We start from the raw sequence: 9,513 nt of genomic DNA, 5'->3' as shown, positions 1-9,513 counted from the left end.
AGAATCCATGTATGATTATTGCTTGGGAAAATGATACATGAGATGAATATCATGGGCCACATATTAATCAATCCACTTTCCACTAACATTGTTGAGGGTCATGCTCTTTGTATCTATGTGCGGTAGGATCCACTTTGTTATAGACATTTTTGGGCACTGCAACCCCAAGCATAAAATGTCCATAAACCAAGGGCTCCTAAGTCCCTAAAAATGTTGTTCTAACCCCTAAAGGAATAAGGTCAACTGATTATAGCTTCTCCCAGAAGTTCTCCATGAAAAACTACTCAGAACTGGTCAAAACAGAATCATTTCACCTGCTCCATAGGAAAAGTGCGTTGCATCTCACCTAAGTACACTCAGTGGGTGTGTTTCATTTCAAAAATCCCTTCTATGGGGTGCGATGGGTGAGAAGAGACAAATGGCAGTGGCAATCCGCGAGGTGGAGAAGCATGGAATCTTCTAGAAACTTCTCCTGTGACACTTGCCTCTCTGAATTCGACCAAGGATGAGTAAGAGATCATCAATCTCCAAGTGGAAGCAAGAACTATCAGAGGGAAGACACTAATCAAATCACAAGCCGACTCATCTCCCTTGCAGACATCTATATATGGATCCCTCATCCCAGGGATCTAGGGGCTAGAATTTTGCATCTTGTAAGGAATTGTTGTTGGTTTCTTGAGGCAACATCATAGTGTTGGGTGATCTAAGCTTTGCATGAGGTGAAGAAGGGCTCACTTGCTGAGAGGATGATGGTGGGTCAAAACAACTGGTTGTAACTCTCTTGGCTCTTTCTTGATTATCAATAAAGTTATTCAAGTTTTCCTCCATACTCTTGTGTAATCTATGTTTTGTACATTTGTATGGTCAATTTACATCTGATCCTAGATTGTTTATGATAATAAATCCATGTTCTCATATAGTGTTACGTTGCTTTGATTCTACAGGTACTCTGTAAAGCTGGGTATACAAGGAAGCGAGTAGCAAAGGACTATCAGAAGAGAGAGGAATCGAGCAAGGAACCAAGCACAAGATAAAGGTTGGTCTACTTTGTTTGTTTCTAAGGTAGCTACCACGCCTTAGTGGGATTAGCAGTTCTGCATAGACACTTTTCCCTATAACAAAATGGCGACTCCGCTGGGGAGTGACTAGGTTGTTTGTCTATCTACATTTGTTTACTTTATAAACTTACAGATGGAGCCTGAAGTCGAGCCAGGTAGCTTTGGAATTGCATTTGCTATGCAAATGCAAAGTAGATAAATGCTGCTTCAGTCAATCTCCGGGTTTTGTTTATGAATTAAACAACTGATTTAAAAAATCTCTAATTACCCTTGTGGTAGCTCTAGTAACCTCCTTAGATCTACCCCTGTTGTTGATTTACTGATTACCACTTGCTCGGCCAAAATCCCTGAACTAAACTGCAAACTCTGACCTGGAACACAAGCAAAGTCTCGTTTCTGGTCTAGCACACTGTCTGTTTTGTGAATCTCAAATTCAGTGCACTTCCCGAGTGTAGTAGGTGCGTTGCATTTCAAATTCATTGTGTTACAGGTGCGCTGATCAGACTAGGCATTGTTCCTGAATTTTGGTTTCTGTTCACTCTTTTCAAATCTATTCAAGAATTTTGCTGCCTATAGTCAGTACACCTCTATTTGAAACCCCTTCCCTTGCTGTTATTTCGCCTCCATTGTGCAAAGGACTGTAAATGTTTTTGTGTATTTGTTGAGTCATTTTCAGTTCTCTTTTGCAAAAAAGTAACGTAATTGTACTGTCATTTCTTGATTTGAAAGTGTCGCAAGTGTCGTTTCATTCATAGAAGAGAGTCTGATTGCTCTTGATAGTCGATTACCCTGTTACTATTGTATTTGATCTAAATTAGTAATTTTTCTAGTGTCGAAAGCAAGTTTTCATTTCCAAATCGTAAAGTGTTGTCATTATCTTCATTTTTTATTTTGAAAAGAAACTTGTTAGTAATTGTCACTTTGAAAATAATTCAGATTTGCGCATTAGCTTTCTTTTATCATTCACATATTAAGAAGGCTGAAAACAAATACATGCATGTGCATTTGCATTTATACTGTTTGATTGGTTTGATTTAGGACAGTGCATATAGTGTGTGCTCTTTGCTCTTTGTTGAAAGAATATTGTCTCTCTTTCCTTAGTAGCTAGGATTTTCATTGCACAAAGAAGATAAAAAGACTGTTTATCATCTTAGATTGCATTTTAGGAATTGTACATCTACATCACGCGGTGAACCTGAAAGGCAAATTTCTTAAGCAAGATCAACTATAAAATAAATTTAATGAATCTAACAACGCTTTGGAACCTAACGCACAACATCTAGAAGTCTAGGCTAGAGACGTATTCCGGCGTCGTAAAGCCTGGTAACTGTTGTTCTCACTGTTGGTTGGGTGATTCCTCCACTTTGAGACGATAAGTGCCAGTACGGACTTGTGCTCCCACGTACCGTCAAGTATATTTTGGGAGACCACAATAGGCTTAATCCTTTATCCATAGGAAGCCGTGTCTGCTGCCCTATTGATCGCAATGCACTAAACACAACATTCGAGAAGATTGACTGTCGTACCATAAAAAGCATTCTGCAGTTTTGCAATTGGTTTGGTAATCCCTCTGCCTAGATTTCCAGAGCAGTCCCTTTCATTCCTTTTCAGACTCCTTAACGGAAAAGGTCCATATGAGCACTTGTCACTTCAGGCTCATTAAAAATCGAAGGCGACTAGAGTCATCTTTTGTTTTTTCTTGACTCTTAAAAATTGAAAAAACAAGTTGTGTCAAAGCGTCCAAAATTCATCTAATTCGGAAACATACTTCCCCTTGATTTTTAGTTGATCGAGTAATCCGCAATCGTGGAAGAAATTCAATTGAAACCCCGTCGTTCATGGAGACTTAAGAGTCAACCGTCTTTGTCTCCAGAATCGAAACTATTACAGACAAAGCGAACTCGTTTAACCGGTTCCAAATCTCCTGTAAAGTTAGAACAAGTGTTCCAACAACATCAGAGACTCCGGTTACTCCAAACATTTATGGTATCCCTACCTCTACAGAAGAAGTTCAGAAGCCACAGAGGGACAGTAGCTTTGATCCTAGTTTGAAGGTAAACACTTTGTGTTACTGAACCAGTTTCATCCACAACCGGTTTAGAGAGTGTTATTCCCCAAACATCTGTCTTTGCAGATTCCGTACCTTCTTCGGCACCAGAAATATTTTGCGGACCTGAAGGTCTACCTCTTCCACCTGGTCTGATTGCTATAGAAGAGATTGTGGAGGATCCTCCATCTAGTACTCCATCGCAATTTGGAGTCGGGATCACTCTGTATCCTTCTTCATCAGAAATTAGTCTACCACCAGCGGAGGCTCCTGTAGAATCGCTAGGTAATCTTTTGGATAGACTAGAAATGTCTGAACAACCGTCGACATCTAGGACTGTGTCATCCGACATAGCGACGACAGAACTTCCTGTTGTTGCTCCAACAATGTTCGCCAGTATACCATCTGTCCCAACTAGCTCTCAATCGCTAGAAGGAGCCCACCCAGGGGCTATTTCGACAGTATGGTCCGTTCCTGTTTGTTCATCCGGAATAGTATCCGGAAACTCTTATGTTGAGTCTCAACAAATTGATCCTCCAGGATGTCAATTTGGGAAATCCGGTCCTCAAGGGCAAACCATTCCTTTAAGTACCGGATTACCGCCGTATGGGGGCAGTATACCCTTTCATTGTCTCCTCCGGGAGGACAGCCATACGGGAGTTCACAAAAAAATTAAGGTTATGCTGGAATTACATCTAGCGGTTTGGTGCCGATACTACCTCAACAACCAAGAGTTGTATATTTGATGCAACAATGTTTACCTATGTCAAATATACCAACTACGCTAGCTATTGTGACGGTGTCGCAAGTACAAGCGTTGCCTGTTGTATGCCAACCTCAGGTTTCTCAGGTTGTAATGCAACAGCCTCTTGACCCTGCAACTCAACCACAATCGCCGACTGGTGGAATGACACAGGCCCAAACGGGTACAATTACCCCTCATCTTGGTCAAACAGTTAGTATCGGGCAACAGCACATGGCTTCACAACCATGGCTGGTGCAATACCAACAACTGCAATTCCAACAAGTATACCAAGGATCTGAGCAACAAATCTTTGCAAATAGTGGGCAGCCGTATATTCAAAACAGTCAAAATCAACCATTCTACAATGGTTATGCCCACCAACCTTACCAAAGTTACCAGCATCAAATGCATTATGCTGGTATGCAAAGACCAACTGCTCAGGTGATTCCATCTTATCCTGGGTATGCTTCGCCTAACCTGAATCAACAGTTACCCTTCGTGGCGACTTTAGAGTTACCGGACCTAAATCGGTTAACAAACGATCCAATCACTTACGCTCCTTGGTGGCCAGCGATTCCGCATAAACTTCCATCAGATATTCCTAAATTTAATGGAAATCCAGGTGAAGATCCATCGAATCATGTGATGACCTTTCATCTGTGGTGTTCATCAAACACCCTAAACGATGATTCGATTAGGCTTCACCTTTTTCAGAGGACGTTAACTGGTCCGGCAACAAAATGGTATATCGAATTGCCCAGAGCTTCGTTTGACAACTTCAGTACCCTAGCCACAACCTTTTTAACCCATTTTCAGTTACCAATAAGGTATGAAACGGGAACAGAACTTCTTACCAATTTCAAACAAACAACGGCCACTCACATATCTGATCATATTCATGAGTGGCGACGTCGTCGTAGAATGGTAAAAACGTATGTTCCTGATCAGCTTTTAGCTGAATGGTTTATTAAGTCTTTGTTACCTTCCATTACAGAAGATGTGGCAAAAGGGGGAGTCGTCACCGAAGAGAAAGTTATCGCTCGTGCGCAATATTTAGACTTGATTTACACTCAGTCTGGCATGCTCTACGATAAAATACCTGACGCTCCCAGACCGGAATTCTCAGTCCCTCCTCCTCCTAAATCAAACAATGACTCTCATGCTGGCGATGGCGTGATTGGCGCAACAGACACGAAATCGACAAAGGCTACATCTAAAAAGGCTCGTAAGATTTCCAGTCAAAATGCAAAAGAAGAACTTCTTGCCTCAGAAGTAAATGCTGTCTCGACAGATAAAGGCAAAGAAACAAAGCAACCGGGAGGCAAGAAGAAGAACAAAGGGAAGAAGAAGAAACAGGAGGAATCATCACTTGAAAAATCTTCTACAAACCCTTCTGAAAATAGGAAACCAAATCGTCCATGCTTTATATGTGATGAGGATCATTGGACAGTGGATTGTCCACACAGAGCTGAGCTTAAAAAATTCTTCAAGAATTCAAAAACCTCGGCAGTATTAACTGATCCATTTCCAAATCCAGGAACAAATCTGGTTGACAGTGGAAATGATTCCCCGTCTCAAGTGATGATGTTGTCGGTTTCCAAACAGCAAAATGATGCTTTGATATCGACAAGGAACAAATATTATGGGAATCCACAACTATCGAACAACAAGGATAAATATCAACCTAGTAGTTCGACAACAACTTCAACAGAAGTTGCGCCACCCATCATTCCTAAATTGACAATAAAACCGCCAAAGGGAGTAGTACACAAGTCAACATTTAATCCTTGTGCTAGAGCAGCACAGCATTATAATATAGTGGAAGATCTGGCCCAATCGCCATCCGCTATGTCGACACTTGAAGTACTGCAAAATTGCCCATCCCAAAAGCAAGCTTTATTATCAGCTATCGGTGGGATAGACCCAAAGGATTCCAATCTTGTATCCTTTAATCATAAAGGATACGATCCTCAGTTACCAGCTCAACTAGCTTTCCTCGTTCAAGTGAAAGCCCTCAACAAAACTGTTCATCGAACAATTATTGATGAGGGGGCATCTACATGTATTATGTCAATGAGTTGCTGGAAAACTTTAGGATCTCCAACCTTGTTGCGATCTTCAACGACATTAAAATCATTCGACGGACGAACATATACCCCATATGGTATTCTAAGTAACTTGCAAGTTGAACTAGGGGGAAAACAGTAGAAATAGATGTTGAAGTAATCAACGGAAACCTCGATTACAACATCCTACTGGGAAGACCATGGATATATGCTATGGCAGCTGTTGTGTTGACCTATTTTAGGAAGATTACATTTCCATTTCAAGGAGGGATTACAATCGTCGATCAACAAACTTTCCTTCCCAATGGTTCTCAAGTTACGAGAAGCATTCCAATGATCCATGGAAGCCCCCATTCGCTTCAAAATATCAGAGTAGGCCTACTAAAAGACCCTATATTAATGGGAACTTTTTCCCTTCCACCTCCAATAAATCTGGCGGAAGTAGCATCAGTAGGAACCTGCAATATGATATCTTCGATTAAAAAGATCTCAGAAAACGATATAAACATGGATCATACAAAGGTATTGCCTCCAAGCCAAATGGAAATATTGTAGCAATCAATGTTCCTAGCATGGGAGGCAAACCCAAATCAATGCTCATCAAGCGTTTGGATAGATAGGTCTAAGGAATATGGCACCCCTTCAGATCCTTGGTCGCGAGTGCATTACACCGACGAAGGAATTGTTCAATCAATGGTAATTGAAGGGGCACCATGGGAAGATTACCACCATCGTTCCCTTCTTCCGGATTGTGAAGAAGATACTCCTGATGACCTTCATCATCCCTCAATTTTTGATTTCCTATCAAATACTGTAAACACGGTGGATTCCGAGTGAAACTTGTCCAACATTGAAGAGACTATCACCATAAATATCTCGACCAAAATAGATGTTGTAGAGAATATTTATGTTGGCAAATGTTGTTCTCCTTCAGAATTGGAAATATACAATGCTCTTTTTTGCGAATTCAGAGATGTCTTTGCCTGGTAATATAATGAAATGCCAGGCATTGATTCGAGTATCGTTGAACACGAAATCAAGATGTATCCAGATGTCAAACCAGTACGACAACGGCTACGACAGGTGCACCCCAAGAAAGCCGCTACCATCAAGGTGGAAGTTGAAAATCTCCTCCATGTTGGTTTCATTTACCCGGTTCCTCTAACCGATTGGGTGTCGAACATTGTTCCTGTTATGAAAAAACAAGGAACGATTAGTGTGTGTCGATTATAGGGATGTAAATCAAGCTTGTCCAAAAGACAACTACCCTACACCCTTCATTGACCAGATAATTGATGAGTGCGCCAGATGTGAAATCTTTTCATTTATGGATGGATTCTCCGGGTATAATCAAATAAATATCCACCCATAGGACCAGTCAAAAACTGCATTTATTTGTCCGTGGGGCACATTTGCATATCGAAAATTACCCTTTGGTTTAAAGAACGCAGGGGCAACATTTTAGAGGGAAATGAATTATGCCTTCCATGACATCAAAACCATCGTTCAACCATATCTTGACGACCTTCCGGCTCATTCGCGAAAGCGGACTGATCATCCGCAGCATCTAAGAGCAATATTTCTACGTTGCCGACACTACAAGATACGACTCAATCCACACAAATGTGTGTTCTGTGTCAGCTCTGGTCGTTTACTTGGCTTTGTAGTCTCAAAGGACGAGATTTGTCTCGACCCATGTAAGGTTCAGGCAATCATAAATTTGCCTCCACCTTCGAATTTGCTTCAGATTCAGAAACTCCAAGGGAAAGCAAACTTTCTGAGGAGATTCATTCCAAATTACGCCGAACTTGCTAAAGGTTATACACGTCTATTGAAAAAAGAAGTGCCCTTCGTCTGGGATCAGGTTGCGCAAGCTTCCTTTGATGCTTTAAAAGAATCTCTAATGAAAGCATCATTAATGTACGCTCCCGATTATCAAAAAGACTTTAACCTGTATCTGGCTGCAGTGGATACAACCATTGCAATGGTTTTAGTTCAAGAAGACAACGGAATTGAACATCCTATATATTATTTGAGTAAGAACTTAAATGATACAGAAAGCAAATATTGTTATGTTGAAAAGCTAGCGCTAGCAGCTGTTCAAGCGATACAAAGATTTCGACACTATGTCCCCTTTCGAAAAACTACCATTCTGTCAGATTGCAACCTCATGACTTATATATTGTCGCGACAGTTTCTGGGGGGCAAATATTCAAAATGGATAGCAATTCTACAAGAAGTTTGATCTGGAATTCGTAAAATCCAAGTCAAAGAAAGCCCTTGTTTTCGCAGAATTATTATGCGATCTCCCATCGTCATCCAATGATGAAACATCCGAAGAAACTATCGTGGATGAATATTTGTTTTTGATATCTTCAAGTAATCCGTGGTATGGAGATATAATCATTTATCTCCAAACCCAAAAATATAGGCCTAGTACCTCCCGCTCCGAACAAAAACATATTCGATACCAATCAAAAGACTACATGATTGTCGGTGATACACTTTACCGTCATGGTGTCGATACAGTTCTAAGGAGGTGCCTCACCCATGAGGAGGCCGAAAAAGTCCTGAATGATTACCATTCAGGCGCGTGTGGGGGGCATCAATCCGGTTATGCTACGGCACAAAATTTTTTACGAGCAGGATACTTCTGGCCAACAATGTTCAAAGATTGCATAACTGCAGTCAGAAGTTGCCATGCCTGTCAAATTTTCAATAGCAAAACCAGAAGACCACCTGCACCTCTGCAACCAATAGTTGCTATTGGGCCATTCGCAAAATGGGGCATCGATTTCATGACATGTAACCCCACCTTGACTGGGGGGCATGGGTATATCATAGTCGTAGTTGACTATTTTACCAAATGGGCCGAGGCGATGCCTACATTAGATAACACTGGTGAAACAGCTGCCCTTTTCTTTTTCAATCATGTAGTCGCCAGATTCGGCGTCCCACAGGCTATAGTCACAGATCATGGATCGCATTTTCGCAATCACATGATGGTCGAATTAGCTGCCAAATTAGGGTTGTCGCATGACAGCTCTACTCCATATTACCCACAAGCCAACGGACAAGTTGAAGCAATCAACAAGGTCCTGAAGCGCATGCTGCAAAGGATGATTGGAGTTCACAAAAGGAGTTGGCACCTGATCCTGTACTCAGCCTTGTGGGCATATCAAACATCAGTAAGGAATGCGACCGGGTTTACACCTTTCCAACTGGTGTATGGCCTAGAAGCGATCTTACCAGTTCAGTGTGAAATCTCGTCCCTCAAACTCGCAATCGACCTTCTCCCCGGAACTTCAGAAGAGGAGGCTCGTTTCTTGGAACTAATCCAATTGGATGAAACCCATCGTGATGCCGCTTTGGCTAACGAAGCCCATAAGAAACGAGTCAAGGCGCAGTTCGACAAGAATGTCAAACCCCATGTCTTCTCGGAAGGTGACTTGGTCTTGCTTTATGACCAAGAATCCGATAAATTGGGAGCAGGTAAATTCAAGTATTTATGGATGGGCCCCTATATTGTTAAGCGAGTGTTAGCAAAAGGAGCCTACGAGTTAATGGATTATGACGGGATTCCACTGGCACAACCTC

The sequence above is a fragment of the Pinus tabuliformis genome, chromosome 1_1 (genome assembly GCF_031772625.1).
Source record: "Pinus tabuliformis cultivar Carrire ecotype Pingquan chromosome 1_1, CPIR1, whole genome shotgun sequence".
Lineage (NCBI taxonomy): Eukaryota > Viridiplantae > Streptophyta > Pinopsida > Pinales > Pinaceae > Pinus > Pinus tabuliformis.
This window is presented reverse-complemented; position numbering follows the sequence as displayed.